The sequence below is a fragment of the Acomys russatus genome, chromosome X, assembly GCF_903995435.1.
Source record: "Acomys russatus chromosome X, mAcoRus1.1, whole genome shotgun sequence".
NCBI classification, from domain to species: Eukaryota; Metazoa; Chordata; class Mammalia; order Rodentia; family Muridae; genus Acomys; species Acomys russatus.
Genome location: NC_067169.1, coordinates 80477235 through 80495467, shown reverse-complemented (window position 1 = coordinate 80495467; position 18233 = coordinate 80477235). Strand labels below are relative to the sequence as shown.

The following is an 18233-nucleotide window of genomic DNA, read 5'->3' as shown; positions in this document are numbered from 1 at the left end:
ATTCCTTAAGCTTTTAGTGAACCCTTCACTTGGATTGTCAAACTAAATATGGCCTCTCAGAAATATCTCCTCTAACCATGTCATATTATTTAGGCTCCTTCAGTTCATTTCTGTTATATACTCTTGTTTTTTATGTAACTTTTTCAGGACACATGAAAGTATGAAAGTGTTATTGCTTGCTTACTCAGTATCTAACATTTTCCCAATCTATAATGTGAGTGCACTGAGGGCAGGCACTTTTGCTCATCTTGTTTACTTTTAGTTTCCCAATGCCTAGAGTTGTGCCTGATACAGAACAAGTGGACAATAAATACCTGTTGAGGGAATGAACTATGGATATGAGTTACAGTGGTCCATTGCTTACCGGTATCACACATTTCTTTTAGGCACAAGATGGAGTGTATTTCTTGTCTCCTTATGATTAGGGAACTATTCTTTGCTTTATAGACAATAATTTGCTATTTACTAGGATATCAATACACTGGGATTCAATTGGTAGCTATGAGTCAATTCTCTGCCCCCTGCCTGAGCTGCTTTGAGAATGAATCTGTAAGCATTGGTGTTTGATCAATGAAGGCTTCCAGTGTCAGACATAGAAAAAGAGAAATGAAAAAGGTTCTATTACATGGTTCTCAGAAGTCAGCAATAATGAAATTGTGTTCTTTTTTCTTTTCTGTTAGCTCCTGAAGGGCCTCATATGGGTGGTCCCCACAACTGTTCTTATATCTGAAGTCTGAGAGCAAGTAATTAGTGAGCATTTGGTTTTTTCTTTTTCTTTCTTTCTTTCTTTCTTTCTTTCTTTCTTTCTTTCTTTCTTTCTTTCTTCCTTCCTTCCTTTTCTCTCTTTTTTTTTAAAGATCTGGCAAACATTAGCTAAATGAGGTAAACTTTACAACGTTGCAAGAAGTGTGGAAGCAGTGTGAAATCCAAACACATTAATTCTGATAAAAAAGAAAGGTTTGGTGATTAAAGTTAAGTGACATGAAAAATCTAGCTATATATCTGTGGCTTCTGGCCACCATTAGACTTCCTTAGTGTTGCGGAAGCTGATTGCTATGCTGATGGTATAGTTCAGCCGTAGAATGCTTACACAGCATGTAGGAGGCCTTGAACACAATCCCCAGTACTGTAAAATGTTATCTATGCTAATCTTAGTAACGCCCACCTTGATCTCTGTAGAATATCCCAAGGTTGATGGATGATATTTGTAAATAGTCTCAAATAGTTAATGGAATTTAACCCTAAGCCTAGAACTGTCATGGTTGTTATACAAGGTTTGGTTACAAATACTTCTTTCTTGCATTGGGAAACTTCTGAGTCTCAGTCGTCCTTGAGGAAAAATCACTCTCCAGGACTGGGAATGAGCTGGGGGTGGTGGTGGGGGGGAGGAGAGCTCTTGCTTAGCATGTATAATGCCTCTGGTTCCGTCTTTAGCATTTCACACCAAAGTTCAGGCTGGAAAGATGAGTCAATGGGTAAAGTGCTTGCTGAGCACACACACAGCTCTGACTTTGGTTCCCTAACACCCATGTAAAAGTCAGATGTGCTAGCATTCTCTTCTATTACCAGTGCTGGGTGGGGCCAGAGACAGGCTGACCTAGAAGGTAGCTAGTATAGGCAACACAGTATGCCCTATCTAGGATTAATGAGAAACCCTGTCTCAAGAAATAAGGTAGACATCAATAGAAAAAAATGAACCTGTTATAGCCTATTTCTGTCTCCTATATACTTATGAGTGCACATACATGGCTAATATACATACACGCACACACACACACATACACACAAACAGAGAGGGAGAGAAGGAGAGAGAGAGAGAGAGAGAGAGAGAGAGAGAGAGCGACGGGAGAGAGAGAGAGAGAGAGAGAGAGAGAGAGAGAGAGAGAGAGAGACGAGAGAGAGACGAGAGAGAGAGAGAGACGGAGAGAGAGAGAGAGACAGAGAGAGATCATTTTATAAAGCTTCAGTTTTTTTTTAAAGCAGCAGCACACCTTGTTTAGGGTTTGTTCTTGTAGTGGGGTGTTTTGTTTGTTTCTGAAAAAAATTTATGATCCTCTTGTATCAGCTTCTCAACTGTTAGGATGACAGGCTAGAAAGGGGTTTTCAAAGGTCACTATATCTTGCAGCACTAGTGCTTTTATTCTACCAGAGTTACACTGTGTTCAGTAGGGATCTTCCTCACTAAAGCTGGCTCTTCTCTATTGGTCATGTTTGACTTCATTTCACATCGATTTTGTAGACCTGGTTCCCCTACTAAGTGTGCCACTGATATCATAATTTACAACTTATTTAAAATACTGCCATTGCTATTATTTTGATTTCTAATCCTTAATCTGCAAGTGCCAAGTGGAATTTCAGTAGTAATATAGAAATAGATTAAAGTCAATGTAAATAAAAACTCTTGAAACCTGAAGCAGAAATTCCTGATGCGCCTAGTCTTACTGTAACTTGTTAAGCCATGTTTGATTGATATCCCTAGGAGACTTGTTCTTTTCTGAAGGGAAATAGAAGAGTTGTGAATCTGGGGGAGAGGAGAGGTGGTAAGGAAGAGACTAGGATGAGTGGAGGGAAGGGAACCTGTGGTCAGGATGTAATATATGAGAGAAAAATATATTCAAAAAGGAAATAAATTCATGGTGTTTCATACCTAGGTTCAAAAATAGTAATATCAACCCATTTTTAAAATATTTTACTCTTTGAGATTATAATATAATTACATCATTTCTCCCTTTCCTTCATCTAAACCTATTTCTCTTTCAAATGCATCATGTCTTTTTCGTTGATTGAGTGGTTATGTTGTGTGGATATATGTATATATATATCAGTCCATATAATGTTACTTGTACATATTTATATGTTTTCAAAGCTGAGAATTTGGTACTATATTATCAAATCATTTTGAGATGAATCTTGGATATATTCAAACATAGTAAAATTTCTTTCAAAATGCATTTAAAGTGTGGCACAATTTTACTCATATTGTTCATTTATGTCTTGCTAGCATGTGCACAATCTTTCCCCCTATTCTCCTTTTTTTTTTCTTTGAAACAGGACCTCATTACAAAGTTCTCACTGTCTTTTCTTCAAGCTCACTCTGTAGAACAGGCTCATTGTTGCTTTGTAGTACTTCTGAGCCTGCCTTCTGTAGACCGGGATTATGGACACACCCTCATGCCCAAACTCCATGGGTATGATGGGAAAGAGGAGACAGTAATAAGATAGATTTATCTTGATTTTAAACCTCGCTTTGAGAATTGGTTTCATGATACATTATTTTGACCTTCTCAGTATTGTATATTTTGATTTGATGGGCCATCCCACCTCTTTTCCACAGTTCACTGAGGCTGTAAACAAGAGGGAATGTGCAGTGGCATACCCTGAAAATTATACATTGTTGAAAAGGTCAAAATAGTAGAGCTGAATGTTGCTATTTGTAATTTACAGAATAGATGAGGCATTCAACTTCAAATAAGTCATTCTCTTGACAGATAGAATAAGCAAACATAAAATGGCACAACATGAATCCGTTTGGGAAGCAGACACTCACAATAAAACATAGCCAGAGTTCAGTGTCTTCCTTGGTTTCATAAGATAGAGTAGCATCTATTTTTTCTTCTATAGGCAAAATAAAGCCTGCTGTGTTCCTTAGAAACAAGCTATGTGTCATTCAAATGTTACTTTGAAAATATGGAAAGAAGAAAAATCCTCAAATATATTGTTTTCCCCTCTTAGAGAACGAGGGGAATGAATGTAGTATAGAAAGTGCTGGCTTGGAATGACTACTTAGAATATTATGGGTTATGTGTATTTATGTGATGGTTGTGCTTTTACTTTTGAGGGTGTGAGTTTCTTCACATGGAAAAAAACTTGTGTGGTTCATAAGTTCTCTCTCTTGATAATTTTTGACTTCTCTCTTGATCATGTAATTTATAATCCTAATCTCCTTCTAGACTTTTCCATAATAGAGTTTCTGCAAAGGTTTCTACCAAATATTGTATGCATATAGTTCTTTCTTTTGAAATGTGGGAATAATGTTGCCTCCTCTTAAATCTGTGCTGGACTTGTGACTTACTTTAATCAAAAGACTGAGGCAAAGCCTAGCTTTTGAGACAACTGGCATCATGGGCCTTGACAGAAAGCCTTTCAGGGAAATAGATCTCCATTTAAATGAATAATACTAAATACACTTTGGACATAGAGAAGCCACTTAAATTGTGTCTATGTAAGATGAGCACCAAAGCTCCAGAATTTTCAATGGCACTATGGTGTGACCATACTCAAATTTATTTACAGACAAAGAACCACCTAAATGCTCACAGATTCAGATTAATTACTGAATTATTTTTCAACCGTTTAAATCTGGAAGAGGACATTTTATATAATAAGTCATGGGACAGTTTTTAATAATATATTTTCACTCTCACCTACCTATACCCAATCTATCACCAAAAATATGCTATATTGTAAGATTATTAAAGACAGGAATTAAATTTCTATTGTTCCTTTCTAGCTTGTACAAATATATCTGAGACATAGAAGTTTAATTTTATTTCAGTGTTCTTTATCTTACCACATGGAAATCAACCACACCTTTCTTTTCCCAAACAGCTCACGTTGTGTTGCCTTATCACTTGTCAGAAATTACACAATATTCTTTTAACCTTCACAAATGAAACTGTGTGGGAGGATATACAAGAACTCTTTTTGCTACTTTGGCAACCATTTTGTGTAGTGTGAAATTATTTCAAGAAAAAAGGGATAAAAATACAGCTGTACATAAGTAGCATCATCAGCCAGGTTTGGTACAGGTGTTTCTTTGAGATTCTGCATGATATAATTACAATTCATCTCTCTGACCTTGCTGTATGACACCCTTATCTGCAACATTGCAAATTCTAATGTCCTAACTATATTAGAATGAAAGACAAAGACATGCAAAAATGTCCCATCTTTTCTGTTTCTGGAAGACCTTATTATATGCTATTTTCATTCATGAAACACATTTCTCCTCTTTTTTCATATGATACTTCTTATTTGTCCTTAAAGGTTATGCTTTTAGACTTTCTGAAGCCAGGCATCTTGATCCACCCATAGATAAATATTCTTTCTTTCCACTTAAGACACTTAATAACAATTTGTAATGTTACACTCATGTAAAATAGTATGTTAATTTACTTACTAGATCCTCTGCTGGGACAGTAATAGCCACAAGAGAAAAAAAACATGCCTTACTCATATCTCCAGTGTTCAGAAAAATGCTCATTTTATAATTAGAGCTCAATAATTCTTTGTTGCATGATTTTGATCTAATGAACTGTTGCTTAAATCATATATTCTATGAATTACTACTTAAATTTATGCAAATTACAGTACTTTTACAAAGGTCATGTTCAGTGACATAAAAGATGGTCTTCAAGAAGGGAAGAGAGTGTGAGAAGTTATTTCACAACTCTACACAGACCAAACATTCAATTATCCTACATCTGTACTAATAACCTAGGGATCATAATGGGAGTGCTCCCCCTTTATTAGCTGGCAAAAATAACAATATATTAATTTATTCAGCATTTCCTGTTGTCTATTAGCTGAACTATATGTTTGCCTCTCTGAGGACAGGAGGCATCTTCATTGTCATGTATGAGTTATTAGAAAGTGTATACAAGTTGAATCATATATTAAGACTAAGTAAAACCCAGGAGGCAACACTCCTATTTAGAAAGAATCTCAAAACTCAACTTGTAATTACTGGCAACCTACTTATAAGCAAACAAATAGAATAATGCTAGCTATTTCCTATTACTTCCCCAATACCCTTCTTTCCTCTTGATTTTTTGGGGGAGGAAGGGCTGGTTAAGTAAGGAAAGTGACTCTAGTTAAACTCACTCACAATAGTACTCCTGTGATTTGTGCATATACCCCTAATATTACACTGTAGCACAACAAAAGATTTATATCCATTTTTATTAATATAAATTGATACTACTTCATAAATACAGATTATATAAATACATCGAATTTTTACATTTTACAGGTGTTAAGGAATTATTTTTCTCAAGGGAGACAGCCAAAATTAATAATCCCTTATGGCCCCATGAAATGGAAGGAAAAAAAAAACCAGGACTTGAAATGAATCCCAGTTCTGAAAGGTTGTTCATATGTATACAGGGATTTCTACTCCTGGACTTGGAAAGCAGGACTTGTAGATTCAGCCCTGAGGTTAAAGCTCAATTGTACAGAAAATGTCCCTCTTCAAAGCCGCTTGAGACATGCGTATGTCTACCTATGCGTGTGATTCTCCAACAATCCAAATTACTTGGAAATTCAAATTCAAATATGCAGGCTCCCAGGTGCTCGGATTTTGGGTTGTCAAACTTTTTACTCTGGAAATAAAGTTTGTATGCCTCATCCTGCTGTTAACTGTGTTTGAGTCTAGATGTAAGTAGGTACACCATTATGGATGGAATTGCATACCCTTCGTAAAGCTGTGTGCTTAGTCATACTGTCTGTGAACATAACATCATATTCTGAAAAAGGGTTTTTTTTTTCACTGTTTGAATGCTGTTGAGCTCCAATAAAGTGAGCCCTATAATCCAGTGGATGGTTATAAGACGATGAAAGTTTATAGACAGAACTACTACACACAGAAATTTAGAACACCCAGTGATGGCAGAGATACTGAAGATGGCCAGAAACTGCCAAAAATTTGGGTAAAACATAAACTTCATTCTTCTTTGGTGCCTTCACAATAAACCTACAAAGAAGAGAGTGCCTTTAGACATTTGGTCCCCGAAACTGGGATATAATTTGGTTGTATTTTTTCATATTTATATATATATATATGCTATTTGGCTTGTAGCCCATTTTGAAAGCAGCCATAGGAAACTGGAACATAAAGTAGTAGAGGCCATGTGTGTAAAAGGCAGTCAGTCCAACTGCATAGTATATACCTATAGATAACACAGCACTGCCTTCCTCTGGTGAATATCTTGAGAGATATAAGACCTAGACCCAGCAAAAAACAGCTGGGTACTTTTCATTATCCAGGAAGAAATCTGGTCATTTTTTTGCTTACATAGAAAACTGGAAATTCCAGTCTGCCAAGACAAAAGGGAGTTAATAAAACATTGTGTAACATAGTAGCCTTTGCCTGATTGAAGTAATACAATTAATTAATTGGGAAGTTTTTCAAAGGCTCAATATTTGTAAATGCCATCAACAATTCCCTATGGAAGAGTACAAATAGACTAAGCAATTAAAGTGACTGCAATAAAAAAAAAACCCTGATCCTTTCATTATGGTCCACTAATCCTGGATTTAGCAGATGGGCCCTGATTAATGGCCTTGAGAAGTAAATGATCCAAAGAGTTCCTAGAGAAGAAGAAGAAGAATATGGTGGAAAAAGTATATTAGTATTAGTCATGTAATCTCAAGCTTGCTATTGTTTACAGTTTCTATACTTCTGTATAATGTATATTGTTCATAGTGCTTGAAAAATCATCAGAAAAAAAAAAGTGCTCAGTTCTCGGCCATAAACAGCAGCTAATGAAAACAGAACCATTAAGTACTAATGAAGAAATCAAAAGTTTTAAGACTGCCCCTCTCCAATGCCACAAGTGGATAAAAATGAAGTATTAAGTATGATGCAGAGAAGAAAATATGCTTAGTTAACTGAATTTACATTTTAAAAAAACATCAATTTTGGTTAAAGTGGTTTGTGTTGGTCAATGGGATCTACAGCTTGTCAAGAATTTGAAGCTGGTCTTTATCCCTGATGTCTAGATACTATTAGTTGTATTTTTCTTAAAGACAAAAAAAAAAAAAAACAAAAAAACAAAAACAAAAACAAAAACAAAAAAACCCAAAAAACAAAAAACAAAAAAAACCCTGAATGATTTATTTATCACTAATCACGGAACAAATGATCCTTGGCTCTTTCACATAGCAACTGCTATGGAAAGGGTTAGAGAGTTTATCTAACCACAAGTTTAAAAGACGAGCCAACAGTGTGATGTGGCTGCGGAATAAGCTCACACAGTTTCAAGCTACATTTATAAGGATAATGATACTGTGTCTGAATGTGCTGCTTCATACTGGACAAACCACTTGCAGATGGATGCTCTCATTGTACACAGTGACTGGGACATAGGAAGTCAGTTGTCCTATGCTCTAAATGAGTTATGTATCGCTGGTATATGGAGTCATAGTTTAAGAATCAAACTGACATTCTTTATTAGAATATATCCAGAAAAAGGAAGACAGAATGCTGCAATGTTTTTAAGAACATATATTTATATGTATGTATGTGTGTGTGTGTATGTATGTATGTATGTATGAATGATGTTCATGAACCTGTTAGCATATTGAGCTATTGGAGGGACTAAGTTGAATAACAGATTGATTCTGTCTTACAAGAAAAGATTGTAGCTCAACATAAGGAAAAACTTTGCGGTGAAACGTAGAGCAATGAAAGAGGCTGTCTCTAGAAGAGTGATGTCTTGATTGTTATAGAACTCTTTGTTCCAGACAACACTCTTAGGGGTCACCCCAGAAGAAATTCTACATCATTTTATTACAACCAAAACTCATCTAAATCTCTGTTCTCCTCTGTATTCTGAAGCTTTTCTTTGCCATTTCTGAATCAATCAGTTTTTTTGAGGGGGGGCGTTACTAAGAGGAATGTGTGTGTGTGTGTGTGTGTGTGTGTGTGTGTGTGTAATTTCCAGGACCAGAAATGATTCACAGACAGACGCACCACCAAAGCTCACTCTAGTATGAGTGACAGCTCCCAAAAGTTTGGAACCTGGATCACACAAACAACGTGCAGGAAGCTGAACAGCTCAGAGACTGTCTCTTTCAGGCCGCTCAGGTGGGCTGAGCCTCTTAATTTGGTAGGGGGAGGGTCAGCTGCTCTCTGCTTCTTTCAGACTGCTTGACCAGTCTGATTCTAATCTAGCAACCCAAGGTGTCTGAAGCTTTGATCGGAATGCCATTGGAATGCTAAACTATGGATAAGAAGATGTGGTTGGAAGGACTATATATACATAATTTTTCTATGCTGATATCTAAAATGCCACTGAAAACCTCCACATTTTTGTTTAGATATTACTTGGCTAGATATGTGGAGGAATTCCAGGGCAAGACTTTGAAAGATCATGTTGGGGGGAGTGGAAAAAGCATGAGCTACATGGAAAGTTATTTTAATACCCAACCAGACTCTACGTTACTAAGAAGTAAATATTTTTCCATGTTAAGCCATTGCGATATTTGTTTTTTTTTTAATATTAACTATAATCATCTTTACCAATAATACCACCAAGGTTCCCTTCCATCTAAGTATGATGGTTTTTTCCCTTAATTTCTTTACACAATGATCTGTGTATGTAGCCAAACATGACCTTGAACTTCAAACTTTCTTTTCTAGTTTGCCAAGGTTGAGTGCTGGTATTATGTTTGTGGTGCCACCTTTCCCAATCTATACAATACTGATTTTGAAACCCTGGGCTTCATGAATGCCTGATAAACACTCTACCAAGATAAATCTTCAGCCATATCCCACTTCTTGAAAGCTCCAAATGCAATTTTCTCTAAAGTTGAATTTTAAAATTGTAAAAGAATTTAATGAAAGGTCTGCAGTGAGGGATGTTGTTAGCTATCTTTAATTATCACAGAAAAGCAGAAATCTTACCTGTGATTCCCATCAATCAACATCTTTGTACATTTATTTGCATACATAGAGCACAAATCACTGAGCTGCAGGCACTGTAGTTACTGCTGGAATGAAATAACCAAAATCCCTAATTGTAAAGGCCATAAAGTAGTAAAGACTGGATACAGATGTACCAATGAATACAATTAACAGTCAAACTTGTTGGGGCAGAAGAATTCAAACAATGCAATAAGAATGTTGATAAAAGGAGGAATAAAGTAGTCCTGTGGCTGTGGGCCGGTGATAAAGAAAGTCATTGGGATTTGGGTGATGGAAAGTTACAGGCTGGGAATAAGAGTGCTGATGAGTTGCCAACAAGCAGTTGGATTTAACTGGAATGTTGGGTGCAAGAAGAGAGATGGGTGGTGGCCTCCAATCAAGGTAAGGAATTAATTTTTTTTTCGCCAGCTAAGTAAGGAGGGGAAATTGGAGGAATCTAAGGAGGGAATCTATAGTCAGGATGCAGTGTATGAGAAAATAATATATAAATAAAAGAAAGGAAAAAGAAAATTACTAGTACTATTAAACTAGAAGAAACAAATGAGATGATTCACAGTTTCATTTTGCTATGCAGTGAAGCAAAGAGACCAGTTTGCAATTTATTGGAAATAATGGGCTGAATTTGAGGTTGTTGAAATAATTGATGAAGAATACTCTAAAGAAGCATTATTGCTTCAGCAGTGTTGTAACAATATGCAACATAAGACAGAGGAAAGATCAACACCTAAACATAAACTATGTACATGGAATGTGTTAGAAGCCCAGGGGTCCTGCTCAAACTATGGCTCTAGCCAAGGACAATACATGCAGTAAACTTCGAACCCCCACCCAGATCTAGCTGATGGACAGGACATTCCCACAGTTGAGTGGAGAGTGGGGTCTGATTTTCACACGAACTCTGGTGCCCCATATTTGAACATGTCCCCTGGATGGGGAGGCCTGGTGACACTCAGAGGAAGGATAGCAGGCTACCAAGAAGAGACTTGATACCCTATGAGCATATACAGGGGGAGGAAGTCACCCTCAGTCACAGTCATAGGGGAGGGGAATAGGGGGATAGCAGGAGGGAGGGAGGAATGGGAGGATACAAGAAAGGGGATAACTATTGAGATGTAATATGAATGAATTAATAAAATATATTTTAAAAAAGAGAAAATGAAGAATAGCCATGAACACATTGGCACAGCAAAAAACCTTCTGAACAGAGCGCTGTTAGCATGGACACTAAGATCAGCAATTAATAAATGGAACCCTGTGAAACTGAAAAGCTTCAACACAGCTAAAGACACTGTCATTCAGAGAAACTGGCAACCTAAAGAATGAAAAAAACCAACTACATATCCAATAGATGGATAATATCCAAAATAAATGAAGAATTGAAAAGCCTAGACATAACCCCAATCCAGTAAAAAATGTGGTATGGATCTAAGCAGAGAATTCTCAAATGAAGAAAGTCAAATGCCTGAGAAATGCAAATCAAAATTACTTTGAGATTTCATCTTACACCTGTCAGAATGGCTAAGATCAATAAAATGAATAACAGTTCATGTCAGCAAGGATGTGGAGAAAGTAGGAACACTCCTCCATTGATGGTGGGAATGCAAACTTTTACAACCACTTTGGAAATCAATCTGGTGCTTTTTCAGAAACTTAGGAATAGCTCTACCTCAAGACCCAGCTATACTACTCCTGGGCATACACCCAAAAGATGCTCCACCATACACCATAGAACAAAGATATTTGTTCAACTATATTCATAGCAACTTTATTTGTAATAGCCAGAATCTGGAAAAAAACATAGTTGCCCCTCAACTGAAGAATGGAGAAAGAAACTGGTACAGTTACACAATAGAGTATTATTCATCTGTTACAAAAACAAAACAAAACAAAACAAAAGACATAATGAAATTTGAAGACAAAGGGATGGAACTAGAAAAAAATCATTCTGAATGAGGTAACCCAACCCAGAAAGACAAATATAGTATGTGTTTGCTTATATGAGAATATTAGAAGTTAATTTATTGATAACCAACATACACTTCATAGAATGACAGAAGTTAATTATAGAGTATAGGACTTCGGAAGAAAGATTTCTCTAGGAGAGGGAAATAGAATACATAGGTATGGATGGGTGCAGGGGACTGGAATAGGAGGATCAAGTGGAATGTGTGTGTGGAAGAGGGCACGGAAAGCCTGGAGGATTGCTGGAGAGCCGCTAGTCTTGTAGTGCATGTTTGGAGCCTGAAGAAGATGGGCTCTACTGTGAGTAAAGGAATGCAGCGGCTTCCTAAAATAGATGAATTTCCAAGCCAGAGAGAAGGCAGACAGGCAAAGCAAAGCTACCTCCCTCCATTTTGTTTTTTATCTATGCTGCCATAGGATGGTGGCACTGATATCAAAGTGGGTCTTCTTAGTTCACATAATTTGATCTAAAAATATTTTCTAGGTATCTCTGTGGCTAGATATTTAGTCTATTTTAGTCACTCGGAAAACTGAGATTCACTATCACAGTTTTTTTTTTTTTTCTATTTGAATGGAACGTATCTCTAAAATTTTGAGAGGGATTTCAATGGTGTGTAGTTTTACTTTGGAAACTTTTAAAATATTGAGTCTTCCAGCTGATGAGATAGAGATATATTTCTATTTATTTATGTGTAACTTTTTAAAAAAGGCTATGGGTGTTTTGATTGATGTATCTATGTGTACCATGTTTGTGTTTCATGCCCATGAAGGCCAGAGGGTAGTTTCGGATCCCCTGTAACTGCAGTTACAGATGGTTGTAAACTGTCATATGGGAGCAGCTGGTTCTCTTAACCACTGAGCGGTCTCTTCTTCCCAGTTCTGCCTTTTTAATTGCAATAGTGCTTTATAATTTCCAGTGTGCATATCTTTTACCTATTTAGAAAAATGGATATGAACGCATTTTATTATTTTACACTATTTTTAAATGAGAATTTGTACTGTGAGCCTTGTAGATTGTTCGCTAATTGTCTCTCAAAGCACAAATACCCGTACTGTATTTATTCCATGTCCTGGAGCTTTCTTCAATTTATTTGGTCTAACATTAAAAAAAACACACACACACAAAACGTTTTCTTCTACTTAGAAGATCATGTCCTGTGAGAACAAAGATACGTGTATAGTCTTTTCTGGTTTGGGGGCAGCGTTTATTTCCATTTCTCGCTTGGTTGCATTGGGTAGGACTTCATGTACGAGATTTAGAGAAATATCCACCTGAGGATCCTTACCCTACTCTTTATCTTACGGAAAAAGCTTCCAGTCTTTCAACATTTGGTATCCGATTTTTCCTATGAGTTTTTCCATATATGACCTTTACTCTGTTCAAGTCATTCCTTCCCATTTCTAATTTGTTCCATATGTTTTTATCATGAAAGCTTGTTGAGATTTTTTTTCAAAAGTTTCACCCACAGCTATTAAGATGCTTATGCGATTTTCATATGGTGAACCATCTGTACATTCCAGGCTAAATCCAACTTGGTCATGGTGCATAATCCTTTTAACATGCAATCGAATTCAGGTTGCTGGTATTTTATTGAAGACTTCTGCATTTATACTCATCAAGAATATTGATCAGCCTGTAGTTTTCTAGTAATGTCTTTGTCTGGTTTTGTTAGTTGAATAATGTCGGTCTAGTTGAAAGTATTGGGAAGTGTCTCCTCCACTTAAACATCCTAGATATATTGAGTATTGGTAGTAAAACTGTAAACATTCGCTACAATATTTCAGTGATACCATGTAGTCCTGGGGGCTTCTTGGTTGTGAGATGTTTTATTTTTAATCCAGTAGTCACATTCAATAATTTTTATTCCAACTTTTTAATTTTTTATGATTTACCTTGCTTTGTTCCTGTTTCTAGTAATTTATCCATTACCTTTAAATTATCCGAATCATTGTTTATGCCATTTTAAAACCATAGAAGTAACAAAATACTGTGCTATCAGTTATTTCCATGTTTTCATTTCTTTTTTTTATTTTTTAAATTTTTTAAATTTTTATTTTTATTTTTTGCATTTTTATTAATTTATTCTTGTTACATCTCAATGTTTATCCCATCCCTTGTATCCTCCCATTCCTCCCCCCCATTTTCCCATTATTCCCCTCCCCTATGACTGTTCCTGAGGGGGATTACCTCCCCCTGTATATTCTCATAGGGTATCAAGTCTCTTCTTGGCTACCAGCTGTCCTTCCTCTGAGTGCCACCATGTTTTCATTTCTTATTTTATTTAGTTGAATCTGTTCTTCCATACTGAGGATTGAATCCAGGCTTGCAAGTCTTGCATTCTAAGCAAGAGCTTTACCTCTGAGCTATAGGCATAACTGGTTCCTTCCTCTGAAACTACTAAGAGCTTATCAGTTTTGTCAATGACTTAATATTGAAACGGCTCCGAGTTTCATCAATATTTTTCTATTTTATTTTTTATTCTTTATTTTTATTATTTCATTTTCTCCTCCTTGTCTACAACTACTTCCTCCTCCTCTTCCTCCATTTCTAAATTTAGGTATTTAGACTTGATTTGCTATTTTGAATTATAATGCTAGGTTGTTACTTTGAGAAATTTATTTTTGTCTAATTGATGTATTAACAGCTATAAACTTTCTTTTTATTACACTATTAATTATACAAAAGTATTTTATTATTTTATTTCAATACACACATATAATGTATTTAGACATATTAATCCACTCCATTAATTTTTATCAGTCCTTCCTTCCCTTCTATTGTATCATTAATAGTCTCCATTTGTCTTTCATATACCTTCAGCCCCTGATTCTATATATGATATAAAACATGTGATATTTGTCTTTATGGGACTAGCTTATTTAACATAAGAATAAAAATCTTAGTACTATGTTTGCTGTATCTCATAGATTTTAATGTTTTGTTTTCATATTTTTGTCTCAAGAGGTTATCTTCTCTTTTGATTCCTTCTTTAACTTGTTCATTGTTCAAGGATGTTCTTTAATTTTCACATATAAATTTTATTTGATTAAAATATTTTGATTTCTACTTTTATTCTATTATGGAAATAAATGCTACTTAGTATAATTTGGGTCTTCTTAAATGTATAAATAATTATCTCAGAACATGGCATGTGACAAAACTTAGGAAATGTTCCAGATGTATTTTTAAAGGAATGTATCATCTGTTGGATGGTATTTCAATTTTGGGCAGAGTATTCTTTATATATGCCATTCTGAGCCATTTGTGTTATAGCATTAAGCGCTCTCTCTCTCTCTCTCTCTCTCTCTCTCTCTCCTCATTACCACCACACAACAACACACACACACACACCACACACACAGACACAACACACACAGAGAGGAGAGACAGAGAGAGAGAGAGAGACGAGAGAGAGACGAGAGAGAGAGAGAGAGAGAGAGAGAGAGAGAGAGAGAGAGAGAGAGAGAGAGAGAGAGAGAGAAGGGGGAAGAGGGGAGAGTTGCCATGAAAAGAGAAAATGATATTTGGAGGGTAGAGGGGACCAGCAAAAGAGAGAAAGGAAACAAGACAGCATAGAGGACAAATATAAACAAATTGTGGTGGTATTCATGCTTAGAAATGTCATTATGAAATCCATTATTTTGTAGACTACCAAAAAGTTAATTAAAAATTTAAGGTTAATTAAACTATTTCAAGTATATAGAACAGTTGAATGGATTCAGAGAAAAAATACATACTGAGTTATCGACAGAGCTCCGAGGTAGAATTTTGCTTAGCACACATAGGCCCTTGGATGAATTCCCCAAACTACAAAATATGTGAAAATAAAAATGCGTAGCAATGTATGCTGTCCATCAGAGACTATCATTTAAGTGTGAACATAGCTGGAAAGCAAAGGAAATGTGAAAGTAAAGTTTCCTTTTGGATTTTCACTCTTACTATTCTATGCATAATTGAAAATGTACCTGATTTATCCTACAGTTTCACTAGTGTTTGCCTTGTATGTGTCATTGTTCAGCAGTTGAGTTTCCATATAGTCATCACTGCCATGTATGACTGGAGAAATAACCATGTTACTATTATACAATATTCTTCTTCGGGTCGATGACATTTTCTAGGTCAAAATATATTTTCTCTGACATCTAGGATCAAGCCTGTTTTCATTTGATTATTATACTTTTTATCATTTTCCATCTATGTGAGGTTATGGAGGAAAAGAACCTGTATATTCTGCTGGTAGGAATGTATAAACAATTGAAGTCACTACAGAAATCTGTATGGGGTTTCAAAAAAAATCTGCTAGCATACTCTTATATTCTGACTAGAGGGGCTTATCCATAGGAAGGGCTTACTACTATTATTTTATTATTTTCTGACTGATTTGTTCCTCTACTGCCTCTTGTGTTTGGTAATGCAAGCCTGTGCTCATTCTCAACCTCAGTAAACAGAAACTTGGCCTGTGTTCGTCCAGTATGTCTATGAGTATTTTTTAATTCTTTTACATTTCATTCATATATGTCCATTGATTCTTATCCAGCTTATAGAGGTTTGATTAGTTGGATTGGGTCATATGTCTCTCTTTTCTCATGTGCTTCATAACATTATGTTGGAATGCACAATGTTTACAGACTCGATCTGAAGGCAGAACTTTATTACCCAGTTCAACTAGAAATTCTTAAGGACTTTTAAGATTTTTCAAGAGCCAGTGACTTTTGTCTACTCTGGGCTTGTGTTCATCATTTTTTTTCCAGTTGGAGAGCCTTTCTAAATTTCCCCAGGAATGTGTAACCTATTTATCCTTCTTGAATTGGTCTATAGTACTAAGCGTATAAAAACTGTTTATTCCATTCACATTAGGTTATGTGTGACACAAATTAGTCTCTTGTGATGCTGCCACCCAAAGTCAGAATATTAGATGTACAGGAAGAGATATCAGAAAGAGAAATTTACATTTATGTTTACAACAAAGATATACTAATGCCTATTCTTTGCTAGGTAACCCAATAGTGCAGAAAAAGTAAGCGAATGTTCTAAAGAGTAAAAATAATTAGTGAAAGTGATAAAATTGAATAATTAAAATATTAGTGAGCTACAAGTTTTGATAGAGTAATAGAAGTGATGTTATATTTCAGTGGCATAAGAAATGAATGTGACATAATTAGTCAGATGTTCAGTATATAATGTTCAAGCACATGAATAGTGACAGGCAACAAAGGACATAGTAGTGTACCCCTGTAGAATATTAAAAGAACTTGGTAAGTGAAGATATATGTCATTTGGTTTTTCATTCTCGGGGGACAATGTATGGTTCTTATTCTGCTATATTGCCAATGTCAACTCCATTGATCATTGTATTAGTTACTTTTCTATTGCTATAATAAAATTCCATGATTAAGACAACTCATAGAAGGAAGGGTCTATTTGAACATATGATTCCAGAGGGAAAAGAGTTCACCATGGCAGCCCGAAGCAGACATGGCAGAAAGAAGTCAATACTGAGTGCTCACATCCTGAGCCATAACCACAAAGAAGAGAGCCAACAGAGTGGTGAGGTTCTGAGCTCTCAAAGCTCCCCTTCAGTGGTACATCATTTCCTCTAGCAAGGCCACACTTTCTAAGCCTCCACAAACATTATACACCACTTGGGACCCAATGTTCAAATATATGCACCTATGGAGCAATGCTCATTAAAAAACACCAGAGTCATCTATGTATGTTCACTTATTTAGTAAGGGCGATCACTTGGTATAATTATTGAGAAACTTAATTTGAAGGTGCAGTTGCATAAAGGGATGATTTATTGCTATCAAAACATATGAGAATTGTAGAAATAAGAGCATAGGTAGACAATGTACATTGTAAGACTACACCTCTCCATCTTATATGGAGAGAAAGAGGAAAACTGTGACATTTTAAATAGAGGGAAAGAAAATTGAAATATTTTACTTTGAATTATCTTGGCTTGTTCACCTAGTGGTTGGAATGTAATATTTGTTTTTTTAAACTTTTTTTTTTCAGATTAAAATATGGTATGTGTTGAAAGTCCTGAAGAATAAGAAAAATTCACTCTTTTCTTATGTTTAGAATTAAAAATATGGGTGGATTTGAAACACGATGAAGAGTAGATTATTTATACCACTAAAATAATCCTCTTGAAAAAGACAGCTGGACAGTGACTAATAGAATTATTTATCAGGATATACAGACAAAATGAAAGTCAAATAATGTTAAGCAGAGACAAGAGCTTCATACAACAATATAACTGTGGTCTTTACCTTGACAAATGAAAACTTAACTCTCACTCAGCTAATTTTGTATGTTATAGGTAAATAGGATCTCCTGTTCTGCAAACTATAACCTTTCCCCACTTCTATTAGCCCCGTACAAGCTGTCATTTACCTTCCCTTTCAAGAGTTCTTTATATATCAGAAGGCTGTAAAAGCTGAAATCTCAGGAATCAACATTGGGAACAAAAATAAATAGATTTATGGAGAACCAGTATGGAACATTTTCAAGTACATTTTTCATAAACAAAATGGTCATTTACGAGAACAGGAGTTTTGA

General features: G+C 35.7%; 1 protein-coding gene across 1 annotated transcript in view; it reads right to left on the bottom strand.

Annotated features, from left to right (window-relative positions):
* The window catches only part of Il1rapl2 (interleukin 1 receptor accessory protein like 2), a 1209823-nt gene that overhangs the window by 250415 nt on the left and 941175 nt on the right, over window positions 1–18233 (bottom strand). The gene's annotated exons all lie outside the window — the stretch shown is intronic.